The 12728-nt window shown below is 38.9% G+C and overlaps 1 protein-coding gene across 1 annotated transcript in view; it reads left to right on the forward strand.

The window, feature by feature from the left end:
* Positions 1–12728, forward strand: part of septin12 (septin 12) — a 67134-nt gene that overhangs the window by 23204 nt on the left and 31202 nt on the right. The gene's annotated exons all lie outside the window — the stretch shown is intronic.

Here is a 12728-nt window from a genome sequence, read left to right on the forward strand (position 1 = left end):
TGTATAAATTTTTTTTTATCCCACACATATTTTTCTTTATTTTAAGCATAAACTCAAACAAGACTTAGGGGCTGATCGCACTGCTCTTTTTTTTAAAGTGACCAAAGCATCCAAGTGTTTAAACCGCGTTTGGTGTGATTGGCCTCCTATGCGCATCCACACGAAGCTTTCACTATTCATTCTTATTCCCCCTTATTCTAAAATCCGTAAACACAGCGTTGTCTCAAGAAATATCTGCGCACACACAAAGAAATAAATTGATGAGACAAAAAAATGGCAGGTAGGTATTCCAAAGGAATTATTTGACACCGGAGGGCAGAGCAGCTGAACCGAAACTATGGCAAATTTCAAAAGGACTTGCCGAGGTGAGGCTGCCCGCCGACCGCCCGCTGATCACCTGATCAAGACGTTTGAGGAAATTTTTATATAGGCGCTATATTTACAAACTGACTACATATTTGAAGTTTATTAATCTATATTCTCAACTAAACAGCTTTTAAAACTACATTTTATGAAAGAGTAATATTTCGAATATTGTGCACTTTTAAGCTCCATTGACGCGAAATGCATTCTGGGAAACCTGGCTGTCATAAGTCCACACAAAACTCTCACTTTCTGATGCATCTTCTATTAAATGGGCGGATCAACAAGAAATCCGTGATGTTATGTGAACTTGGCTTGATGTGAACTTAGATTTGGAGCTGCGACTGATAACGTTTCACAAGTCCACAAGAACACAGGTACAGACAAGAACGCATATTGAGAAATGGCCTTGTTGTTGTCCATACTCATTTGTAGCTCACCGTAGTAAGAAAGCATAAGATGATTTTGTTTTATTAATTTTATAGGCTCACTACCTTCTGCAGCACAAACACAAGCACCATATGTTATGGTTTCAAAAAAATAAATTGTGGTTTTAGGCTCCCGAAACTTTAGTTTTTTCCATTTTCAACAGCTAGTAACAAAAGAAAGATACGGATTATGCTTGTTACTGTATTATTGTAGTTAATTTTTGAAGCCTTTACTGTAAAAATAAACCTTGGTTTTACATTTCACTGTTTGTAATAAAGACTTGGTTTAATAAAATGTATGTTAACATAATGTTATGTTAATGATCTTCAATCCAGAAACTAAAATACAAATTTACATTCCCAAGGTTGAAACCACAGAGTTAAATCTGCTCTAGAGAAACATAAACTTTAAAAGTGCACCTATAGAGCAAAGCTTTTAAGAGTCTGTGTACCATTGCTCCAAAAACCGCCTTACGCAAACACGGTGGGCATGTGAGACCGGAGCACTAGCCCTGTCACTCTTGCATGCTTATAAAAAGTCAGTGTTTTTCCTCCTGTTGCTGAAATTGCATGCTTGTATCTGTTTCTGGAGCCCATAAGGAAGATGATCTGTCACCCATTACATGAGTCATAGAGTTACACTTTGAATCTGTCAGAAGGATCGACAATGTACATACATTATGCAAATCCATGTACATTACATTTGGTTGGTTTGGTTTTGACAAACCTTAGTACTTTACCATCAAATGTGTACTTAATTTTATCATAAACTTATTGACTTTAACAAAGCCCACCAATGAGCCCCCAGCCACACCTAGCTAGCTGGACTCTGATCCTGTGAGTATTTCAAATATTTTCCCTGCCTCCCCTGTTGACCCTGCACTCCGGCGTTTAGCCGTGATAAAGTAATTAACCATGTGTAGTAGACACGGGTTATTAGTAGTAGAGTTTAGATAAGATTTCCCTGCAAGATTTGTGATACAGGGTCTGATCTGGTTGCAGCATTCCAGGCCAGGACCATCAGTATTCCCACTGTTGTGTCTGATGCCTGTAGGCATGGCAATTTGTCTCGGCTTCACCAACAAACAAGCCCAGGGGAAACGGTGCAAGGCTGGGCTTGTAACGGTGGCAAGGCTGATACGAAAGACCTAGAGTGGAAAGACAGAGGCTTTATGTAATGACTTTCTGGTCGACCCAGAAAGAAAGACGGGCGCCTGTGTTCAAATATGCATTAACGTACACGAACTCTCCTTCTCTGCAAACACACACGGATCTACAGACTTTTTCTCTTTGATACAAGCACAAACAGACTCAGTGATACTGTGGGAATACGGTGCTGCCTGCTCAACACGATTCCCTGTGGTCTTTCCAATCAGTTGCTTAAAGCACAGGAAATACAGGTCAGACAGCAGATGTGCTTTCAACTATAGGACAAATCACACCCTTCTTTCAGTGTGTCAGGATCAAACGGTGTAGCCAGGGGTGCCACAATTTTGCTTTCTAAACACCTCTAACCTTTCGAGAAGGGAGAGGAAAAGAGGAAAATGGATACTGCTGTGCTGCTCCGTGCTAGAGCATTTGTGGGTTGCAGCATGTACGTGTTTGTAGAAATTTGCACGAGTGCGCTTATGCGTACGTGTTTGGACATTTGTTTACATGCCGTGTACAGTCAATGACAAATGGATTCCTCTATTTTAAAGGTGCATTGTGTAACGTATTACACGTATTGAACTGTATTGTTTTTATTACATTAGAAGTTGCCTTTCGTGTTGGCATATTTCTACAGTTGCCCTAAACAGACAAACTGTTCTAAAAAGCACATTTTGTGACTACATCTCATGCTGCGTTCACACCAATTTTCAAGCGCCAGTGATTTCAATGTTAAGTCAATGTGAAGACGCGATGGTGTGCGTCTGGAGGTCTCGCTGCGCAAATGAGGCGTTTAGCGCGGCATGGCAGATGCGTTTCCGCCTCATTCACGTGAACTAGACACGCGAATGAGGCAGAAACGCATCTACCATGCCGCGCTAAACGCTTAATTTGCGCAGCGAGACCTCCAGACGTGCGTCGTTGCCGCAGGAAACACGCGGGTTGAAAATTTTGAACTTTGGCGGAAAAACCCTCCGCGTTTACCAATCAGGGGCTTGCTCTAGTAGTGACGTGATTACAGGAAGCCAGCGGAGTCGCAGAAGCCCCTCCCATGACACAAATTTCCGTATAAATATCTCAGTGACTAGAATTTCCACGTGGCTTTCACACGCGAATAAAGCGAGTAAACTCAAAATATTCAAGCAGCAAACACTGACGGCGCATTCACACGGGGCGTCAGCGTTAACGCTTCCCATTAACTTGTAATGGGTGATGTCATGCGTTGCCGAACTGAATTGTGGATCCGTCGGTGCCGCGTCAGTGCCGTTGCTCGCGGCAGAAGTTGAACATTTCTCAACTTTTCAAGCGGCAACGCGTGCGTCAGCCAATCAGATTGCCTTATGCAAATAAGCTAGGCAGAGCCAGCCAATTATGTTTATGGAATAATGGAACATGTGTAGTGGCCACTGTGATTGGCTGTTGGCCACGCTTTAGACAAGCCTTCCGTTAAGCGTTTACACTTACGCCCCGTGTGAATGCGGCATTAGAAGTGCGGTAGATGTGAATTTGACGCCTCAAACACAGGTGGTGTGAACCCACGGTTAGACGATGAAGTGTTTGTCCTGTGGTGGCTACCGTAGCTTCACTATGCGTCTCGAAAGTGAGGGGTGAGCTGTGGACTTAGCGGTTGGCTGCAATTTACAATCGTACCAGTAAATGCCTCCAAAAATCTACACACTGACCCTTAAAGGCGGGGTGCGTGAATAAAAAAAAAACACTTTGGAAAATGGAGTCGGGCCGAGTACCAAAACACACTTGTAGCCAATCAGCAGTAAGGGGCTTGTCTACTAACCAACATCGTTGCCTGGGTTGCGTATGTGTGGGATGGGTCTATCAAAAGAAGGTCCAGATTATATTGGGGTAGGGGGGTGTTTGTTTAGGTGATTTTAAATATCAACATTAACTTTTAGAAATCATGCACCCTGCCTTTAAATTGAGTATAAAAATGTAATGTGTGAGAAATTCCATGCAATTCCCGACTTTAAAAATAATTTTTCAGTTAGGTAGGGACAGACTTCAGAAAAGTTACATCCATAATGCACACTTGCACACACAAAAAATTTAAATAAAATAAATATTGGAACCCATGAAACATTTCTCAACCAATCAGAATAAAGCGTTCAACATGCCCGTGGTATAAAAAATTATATGAAGAGTTTTGTTCTAAAATTAGATAACTTTTCTTTAATGAGAATTTTTTGACGTTACTTTTTTGCTGAAAATGTCCCATTAATAACCCTGAATTTGCTTGTGTGTGTGGAGTTTCATTATACCATTTATACCACTTTCAACTAAAAAAATATGTTGACTTAAAATGTGGAGTGGTGTAACCATCAAGTAAAAACTAAGAAAATATCTTTCTGCGAATAAACATCTTAATTATTTTAAAAGTTTTTTTTGAATGAATGCATTTTACACCTTGACATTTTTCACTTTTTTACTCCCAAAACAAAAACAAAACTTTGAAAATGAAAAGAGGTATTGTTCAAGCATAGAACTTATGTTCAGAATTTTTTTTTCAATGCATTTTTGAATAACTTAACAGATCTAGACTAAACCATGATTGTCATGTCTTTGAACCATTGTTAGTAGGTTTGTGTTTGTGTGTCTACAAGCAGAACAGGAAGAAAAGACTCACTTTAGCACATCACAGTGTGATGATGTGCTCTCTCTCCCTCTCCCTAGTCCTGGTTCTCCTCTGCTATGACAACAGCATCATAATTACATTCTCTGATGCCACACTTATTGCAACTGACCTACATGGTATTGGATAGTAACTGCAGCTTTAAAAAGAAGATTGATGGTTTGATGGATAGTTTCTAATTTTTAGTTTTCATTAGCCGTTGTATTTTTTCTCATATAGATTCTCCTCCACTGGGACTGAAGTATATTTCTTTGTTTAATTGAACAGTTACTGAATCAAGCACTAGGGGGTAGCAAAGTTCTCATGTCAGATTAACCCATCCGATTAAAATGCTTTATTCTAAAAGATTCATTCAAGCATTGAAGTGAAAACACGCTTCCCCCTCATTCTTCTAGAGTGATGCTAATACGGTTACAAAAAAAGCTGTAATCACGAACGGCACTTTGAGAGCGGCACTCTTTTGGTGCCAATTTACACATCATACTAAAAGATGCTTATTTGCTTTTATTTCACTTTAAACAGGCCTCTTTAATCGCATAAAAACAATAATTAAGAGTCAATTGTTGCCAAGTGCCTGGAGCAGAATTAGAAATGGAGAATGAAGCAGTGATTTTATCAGCCCAGCAGCATACTGACTTGCTAACAGACTGTGATTGTTGCATTGAGAGCAAACAGGAGCTCTCATTCTCACTGGTGTTAAGCACCATGCCGGTCAAATCTCCTTTGATCCGTGTAGATGCCCGATCTTTAGTGACCCCTATAGAAGCCCTGCTTCACATCGTGGGATAAGGGTGGGATTGTAAAATGCTGATGTTGCGGGGCAGCTCGTCTGGAATACGTCCCCGTGCAAATGAGTGGTTAACTTTCACATTAGCACCGATTAGGAGTACAAATAAGATCCTTGTGTCACTAATGGAGGGCTTTTGGAAACGGTGACCTTCTTAAAAGTCACAGCTCTGTTCTTTTCAGCTGATGTGAATGCGATCATATTTTGGTTAAGCACATGGTTGCTCGTGTTACTTTTGCTGACACAGATGTTTTTTTATGCAGTTTATAAAAATAGTCCTACAGTGGAACAACTACAAGTATTAGTAGTTTTTATAGTATGAGCTTTTAAAATGTGGGTTTGTGTTTTTTTACATTTTGATCTTTACATTTATTCTTTTAAGTGTATGCTTTTAAGTTGAGTTGAGGTTTCTAGAAACATACTTTTAATTTTCCCACCTGAGTAAGTTAAATCGAAATCCAAATTGGAGAATGGCCCAACTGGGGAAATATGTTACTTGTTGCTTCTGTGATTTCAACATAACCATCTTTGCTTTGGGCAGGGGTGGTGCAGTCTCCATGTGAGTGTTTTTCTTCGGCTCTAGCGATGTGTAAGTCTCTCGCCTCGACCTGTTGGGTGTTTACATGTTGACACTCGCTGCGGTGGTACTCTGCATTCCTGGCAAAGCCCTTCTTGGAGCTCGTATGTTAGTAAAACACTCTATGTTTATTAAATAAATTGTATTCTATAATTTGATTATAAACGTGACTGATGGTTGTATTTCAGTTGAAATATGGTGGTATGAATTAAAGGATAGGTTGAGATGACGGGTTTATGAGACCAGACATGCCTTTCCAGCCTACATGATATGGTCCTTAAAAGCGTATTTACACTATCCAAACTAAACCGCATGCGAGGCCTGGTTCGTTTGAGAAGTGCTTTTGCTCCCTACCACGCCTGGGCGCTGTTTGGTGAATCTCACCCTGGCCAGGTTGCAGAGGTGGGCCCAGTGCAAGCACAAATCGGCCCCAAGTTAATTATTTTCTGGTTTAGTCACAATTAGGGTTGCATAACGATTAATCACGACTAATCGATTGCAAAATAAAGGTTTTTGTTTACATAATATATGTGTGTGTACTGTGTATAATAACTTTGTATAAATAAATACACACACATGCATGTATATATTTAAGAAATATTTACATGTGTACATACATTTATATATTTATGTATAATTTATAGTATATATAATATATAAATACTATATATATATATATATATATATATATATATATATATATATATATATATATATATATATATATATATATACATATATACATATATGTGCATATTTATATATACATAATTAATATTCACAGTTCACACAAATATATTATGTAAACAAAAACCTTTATTCTGCAATAGATGAATTGTGATTAATCGTTATGCAACCCAAGTCACAATCTGATTTTTCTGATCTTGTTGTGATTTTTTTTATTTTGTCTTACTATTGATGGAGCAGGCACAATTTTCATCACATAACTAAACTGAACTCCACTAATGTCCGAATGCCATTTTCTTAGAAAGAACTTCCCATAAAGAGTCCATGTTGTTGTTGTTCTAGAAGAGTAAAGTAATGGTTTGGAGATGTCGTGTCATATGTCGACCTAGATGGAATCTGCAGACTTGTGTGTTTTTGTTACGTTTTTTAACACAACGAAAATATGCGTGCCACTTCCTCTTTTAGGCCACTTCCCCAATTGTAGGTTTTCTAGAGATGCCTGTAGTTTTAAAATACTCGCCTTATCGTTTGTGCAACATGTTTAAGTGTACTATTGGGTGATATTAATGTTTCAAAAGCCTATGACATCACAGTGCAAACAAATCTTAAAACATTGTTTTGTAGATCTGATTCAGGAGGTCAGTGCTTCCCCGGCCCACACATCTCCGGATAAGGGGGAGAGGGGAAAGGTGATTTCCTCTTGGAGAGCATGACGGCTTCCTGAAAGGGTCGTCCCTCCCTGAGAGCAACTGCATCCTGTCCTGAGAACCAAATGAGACTGGATAGAGCCATGTATTTGCTTGCATAAACAGTCTAACAAGGGTGTGTATGTGTAGGGCATGGCGAGGTATCTTGAACTGTAGCTAAAGAGGCAGCTGTTTGTATGGTCCCTTGTTAGAAATTATAAAGTTGGCCTTCATTAGTTGATGCGGTTATCAATAAGTTACATAAGTTTATTGCCCTTTTAATATGGTAGTACTAAAGCTTATACACTTATATGCTACGCCTTACGGAGGAAAAGAAAGTGAGAGTAGATCTATATCGTGCATGTTTCTAAATTCGTATTGCGACTGTGCTCGCTCTGTATGCAGTAGTTTGCAACATTTGTGTCGGGACAGGAAGCGACTCAGTTCCTTGTGTGCCATTGAGGGTAAATCTGTATTTGTCGCACTGATTAAGTTAAATCACTGGCTGTTACTGGTAAGTGTACCCTTACCTCTTGAGAAGTCTTATGAAGAGGTCACCTCAGGCGTGACAACCGTAATATTGACCCTATCAGATTAAGAGGTCAGTGTCAAACAAAGACGGTCTCCATTTGTGACACCTATAACAGGAAGTCAATTGAACTTGAAAGTTAAATACAGAGAATGACAGAAAACATGCTCTGAGGTCTCGACTGCGAGAAAAGACTTTTAATAGCATGCCGAATAAACTTCAAAGAGAATTCGTTGTTGAGTATTTCAGCCTAGATCACATAAAAGCAAGGTATACAAACAGGCTTGTATATCAAGTAGATCACTCTTTCAAAGAAATGCTCTAAAAGGATGACATCAAAGAAATTTTTTGGTTTTCCAAAGACCCTTTTAAGTCTGTGGTTTATTTATTTCTTACCTTTTTATAGTATGTAGAACCTTTGTCCTCTAAAATAAACAATTTGTGGAGCTGAAATGTTTTGTGGATGTTAAAGGTTCTCTATGAAACCGTACAGCTTTGAAAACCATTTTAGGAACCTTTATTTTTAACAAAGATGAGTTTAATGTTCCTGTAGCTCAGTTGATAAAGCTTTGTGTTAGCAGCACAAAAGTCATGGGCGCCATATCAGGTACCCACACCAAAGTCCCTTTAGGGGATGTCCAGACCGTTATTTCCGACTTTCAGACCAAAGGGGCTGTTTACACCTGGTTGATCGGATCAAAAGTGCACGGCGCTAAAAACAGATGTAAACGTGGTGTGAAACATTTTGAGCTTGTCCACTTTCGACCACATTCGGAGGTAGTCGAAAACCCATATGGCCGTATTGCTTTTGTGGTGTAGACGCCCATGTGGTGGAATGTGTCCAAACAGCCACAAAAGACCGCCTGTTTATCCAATGTGATGTACCGAGCACAATGTTTCACATCTTTTCTGACTTCTAGCACAAACACACAAGTGGCTTTCTTTAGGCTTTAACTAAACCGGCTGCTTTCTGCGTCTTTCTTTAGTTTCAAGTTGCGCAATCTAATTTAATCAATTGTGCTGAAATATCAGTGAAACCTCTTACATATACATGTACAAAACACTGTGCGGCATTATACTTACAACACAAGCATAATATTAGTCAATTTAAACTCGTCATTTATCCCGCTCGCGTTTAAACCAAAGCGGAGGGACTCGCCCCACAGTCTCCACAGACCACCTCCTTAGAGTAATGAGGACACAAACAGTCGAAAGTGGACCAAAGAAACGGATTAAAATACCAGGTGTAAGCGTGAATGTGAACGTCCATGTGGGATCCAATCGTTGAAAACGCATCTTAATACCAGGTAAACAGCCCCTAAAAGACTAAAGTCCTATCTACTTTAATCGTGTGCTAAAATCACAATTAAACAACATATTTCAGACAAACATTTAAACCTGACATCAACCGTACCAAAACGTTTCTTAAGCTCAAATTACGCTAAAATGCCTTTATATGAAGTTGTTTCCGCTAATGCGGACATGTTGGCAGGCGCCTCGTGATTCTCCCTATGTCCGAAATCGCATACTGTGACAGTAGGTTCTAAATTAGATGAAATACCGACTCGTCGACTTTTAAAACATGAATGAATTCGGACTTGTTGACATACATTACGTGACATACATCATTATAACAAGTTAGACATTAACTGGAATGATGTTACATAGCGCAATTTAACCACAAATGACAGCTTTTTAGTGTATTTGCATTTAAACAGAGCCGCGTTACCGCGTACGTACATTTTTTAATAAAACAACGCCTCTACTTCTTCTTCTTCTTTGGATAACTCCTCTCTCAGAGGCTCGTAGGATAGTAAAAGTGTCCATCATATGAATACTTTGGGATCGTGCCGAAAGTAGTAGGTCATCCGTCACATTTTTTCGCCTACTGTTTTTTAAATACTTTGAATTCGGACATACTACTCGCCTCGCCTACTGCTTTTCGCCTACTATATAATATAGGAAGTAGGCGGTTTCGAACGCAGGGTCTGTATAGAGCCCCTCTCCCATAAAATTGTCTTTTATCAATTGATGATTGGTTCTTTTAACTGAAAGGCAGGTCTTCTGTCGGCAGAGCGGCGATGCATTTCGCCCCATTCATAGCAGTAATATTAGCGCTGCTTAATTTTGTTACATTCAATATATTTGCACAAAATGTATAGATTGAATACACTGTATAGTGCTTGGATAAAATCATCTACAAAATGCATAAATGTCCAATAACATCCAGCTGTGCATCAACTCATTCCAGAAGAAGCTGTAACAGATGTTTCTGTTTGGCACTTTCTCTCTCTGTCTGTCTTCACCTGTCCCCCGCCATGCGTGGAAGACACCATAGGACGGGGTGAGACATCAGAAATCCTTTGCTTCCGTCTGCCCCATCCTTTTTTAAGCGTACTGGGATTAGGATGAGGTTAAGATGCTGTAATTGAATTAACCCCTCGAGTCCCACACAAGTAAAGCTGAGTAGAGCAGGAGCTTTCTCACGGTGTGTGGCAGTGGATCTCTGTGGTAACCTGATACCTTCAGTCTCCTCTGGGAGGTTTCCCAGGCAACAGTATGAATGAACTGACAGCGTCTGTGCTTACATGTGCTTTTAATTAAAGAGCAGCAATAATAGAGACGTTTAGTGGCAATTCACTGTCCCTCGTGGCACAGCGTACACATACTTCCTCCCCCCTCTCTTCCTCTTCCTCTCTCGCTTTTCTACTCAACCATAACGACATCCGCAGAAAATAACACGTCAGTTTAAATAACACGTACGGTTGTGCAATAAGGGGTTTGTTAAATTGAAGGGAAGCTGCACATTAGCAGCGCTTTTATTGAAGCCGATTCAATAGCGAGGGATTCACAAAAATATTTACATTTACAAATAGGGAGGCATTACAGCTCTCTGTTCTTGATATGAAAGTAAAGTAAACTTAAAGGGATAGTTCACCCAAAAATGAAAATTCTGTCATCATTTACTCACTCGCATGTTGTTACAAACTAGGGCTGCCTAATGATTAGTCACGACTATTTGTTTGCAGAATAAAAGTTTTTATTTACATAATTATTATACACAAGTATGTATATTTAAAAAAATATATATTGATATAATAAATATTTGTATTTATATGTGATATAAATTATATGTAAATATACAAATGTTTATACACATGCAAATATTTCTTAAATATATACATGCATGTGTGTGCATTTACACACACACACACAAAAAAATTATTCTGCAAACGATTTGTCGCGATTAATCGTAGGGCAGCTCTTTTACAAACTGTATAATTTTGTTGTTCTGATGAACACCAAGAAAGATATTTTGAGAAATGTTTGTAACCAAACCATTTGTGGACCCCATTTACTTCCATAGTATTCTTTTTTCCTACTATGGAAGTTAATGGGGTTCATGAATGGTTTAGTTACAAACATTCCTCAAAATATCTTCTATTGCGTTCATCAGAACAAAGAAATTTATACAGGTTTGTAACACCATGCGAGTGAGTAAATAATGACAGAATTTTAATTTTAGGGTGATCTATCCCTTTAAGATTTGCTGACTGCATGCTTTACTCTTTTAAGTTTATGTGGGCCTAATCCAAAATTTGCCAAATATTTATAAATAATATGGCTTAATATTTTTTACCTGACATGAAACTGTATTTTGTATTATTTTATTAGATTTTAATATATATTATATCTAGTGCTAGGTCCGTTTTTTGCAGGTCAGCAATATTTGTGAGAAAAACTTTAGACATTACAGATGAATTTTCCACTGATAAAACAGTTGGTAAAACACAACTGAGTTATGACAGATGTTTTATTTAGTAGGCAGTTTGTATGTCTTTGATTTCAAAGCATGTATTATACTGCAGTACCTAATAAAGTCACCAGCCAGCTGGTGAGTAACCGCTTTATTTACTCACCCATTATGTCTTGCATTTGGTGCTGCTCAGAGCGTGTTATTTCTCTCACCGAATCCTGCTATACGACTTTGTCCTCATATGGCCTTTGATGATTTACCCGCTGCATTAAGTAGGTCGAGTTCTAGTCATTTCCTTCACGAAAACTAGCAAGTCGATTTCACACATTTTTCATGTTTGTTTTATATCAATCCTTCTCACGAGTCCCACCTAAAAAATATTGCATATACATTATTATAAATGGCAATGATAGCTATTACAAAAACCTGAAAGGTTTATTAGTCATCAAATAATGACCCGGAATGACCAGAATGATGCAGCGGTCGAGAGCACTTTGTAGGAAACTCCATTAACAAATCTCTGTCAGTTAATTAGCTGTAGATGCAGTGGAGCGTTCAGACCCTGCATGAGGCTCGCAGCACTGCGAAAGGCTTTTAGATGAAAGTGATGAATTGCTGTCATTGGGCTTGTTCTATACTTTATCAAATGATTAAATATTGAATGTAAAATAGACAGCTCTCGCGGCATGCAAAGGTCATTTCGCGATTGCCGCATTAATCAAAATGCTTTTTCCTGTCAGCTGTAAAAAAAAAGTATTCCCAAAACAGCCGAGATGCTCCATGTGGTAATATGCAGCCGACTGCCTGTGTGTAAGAGAGAAAGGGACCTTAGATATTGTGTGATGGGAATTTGCACCGTTTTTAGTTATAAAAATCGAAAAGTTCATTCCGTACTAGACTTCCATGCATCCCGACGGAAGTAAAACGTATGATTCCATTCACAAAGGATTGCATTTCCATTTGTGACATTACCTGTCTGGGATCGTGAAACTCAACACAAAGACGTGGGATTCAGTGCTCGAGTTTTGCTAAAGACATAATGATATTAGATCCATCCCACTCTTGGATAACGCTCTTATTTGGTAACCATGGTGATAACAGAGCTGAAGAAAGTGTGCGAT

This window comes from Paramisgurnus dabryanus, chromosome 3 (assembly GCF_030506205.2).
Source record: "Paramisgurnus dabryanus chromosome 3, PD_genome_1.1, whole genome shotgun sequence".
NCBI classification, from domain to species: Eukaryota; Metazoa; Chordata; class Actinopteri; order Cypriniformes; family Cobitidae; genus Paramisgurnus; species Paramisgurnus dabryanus.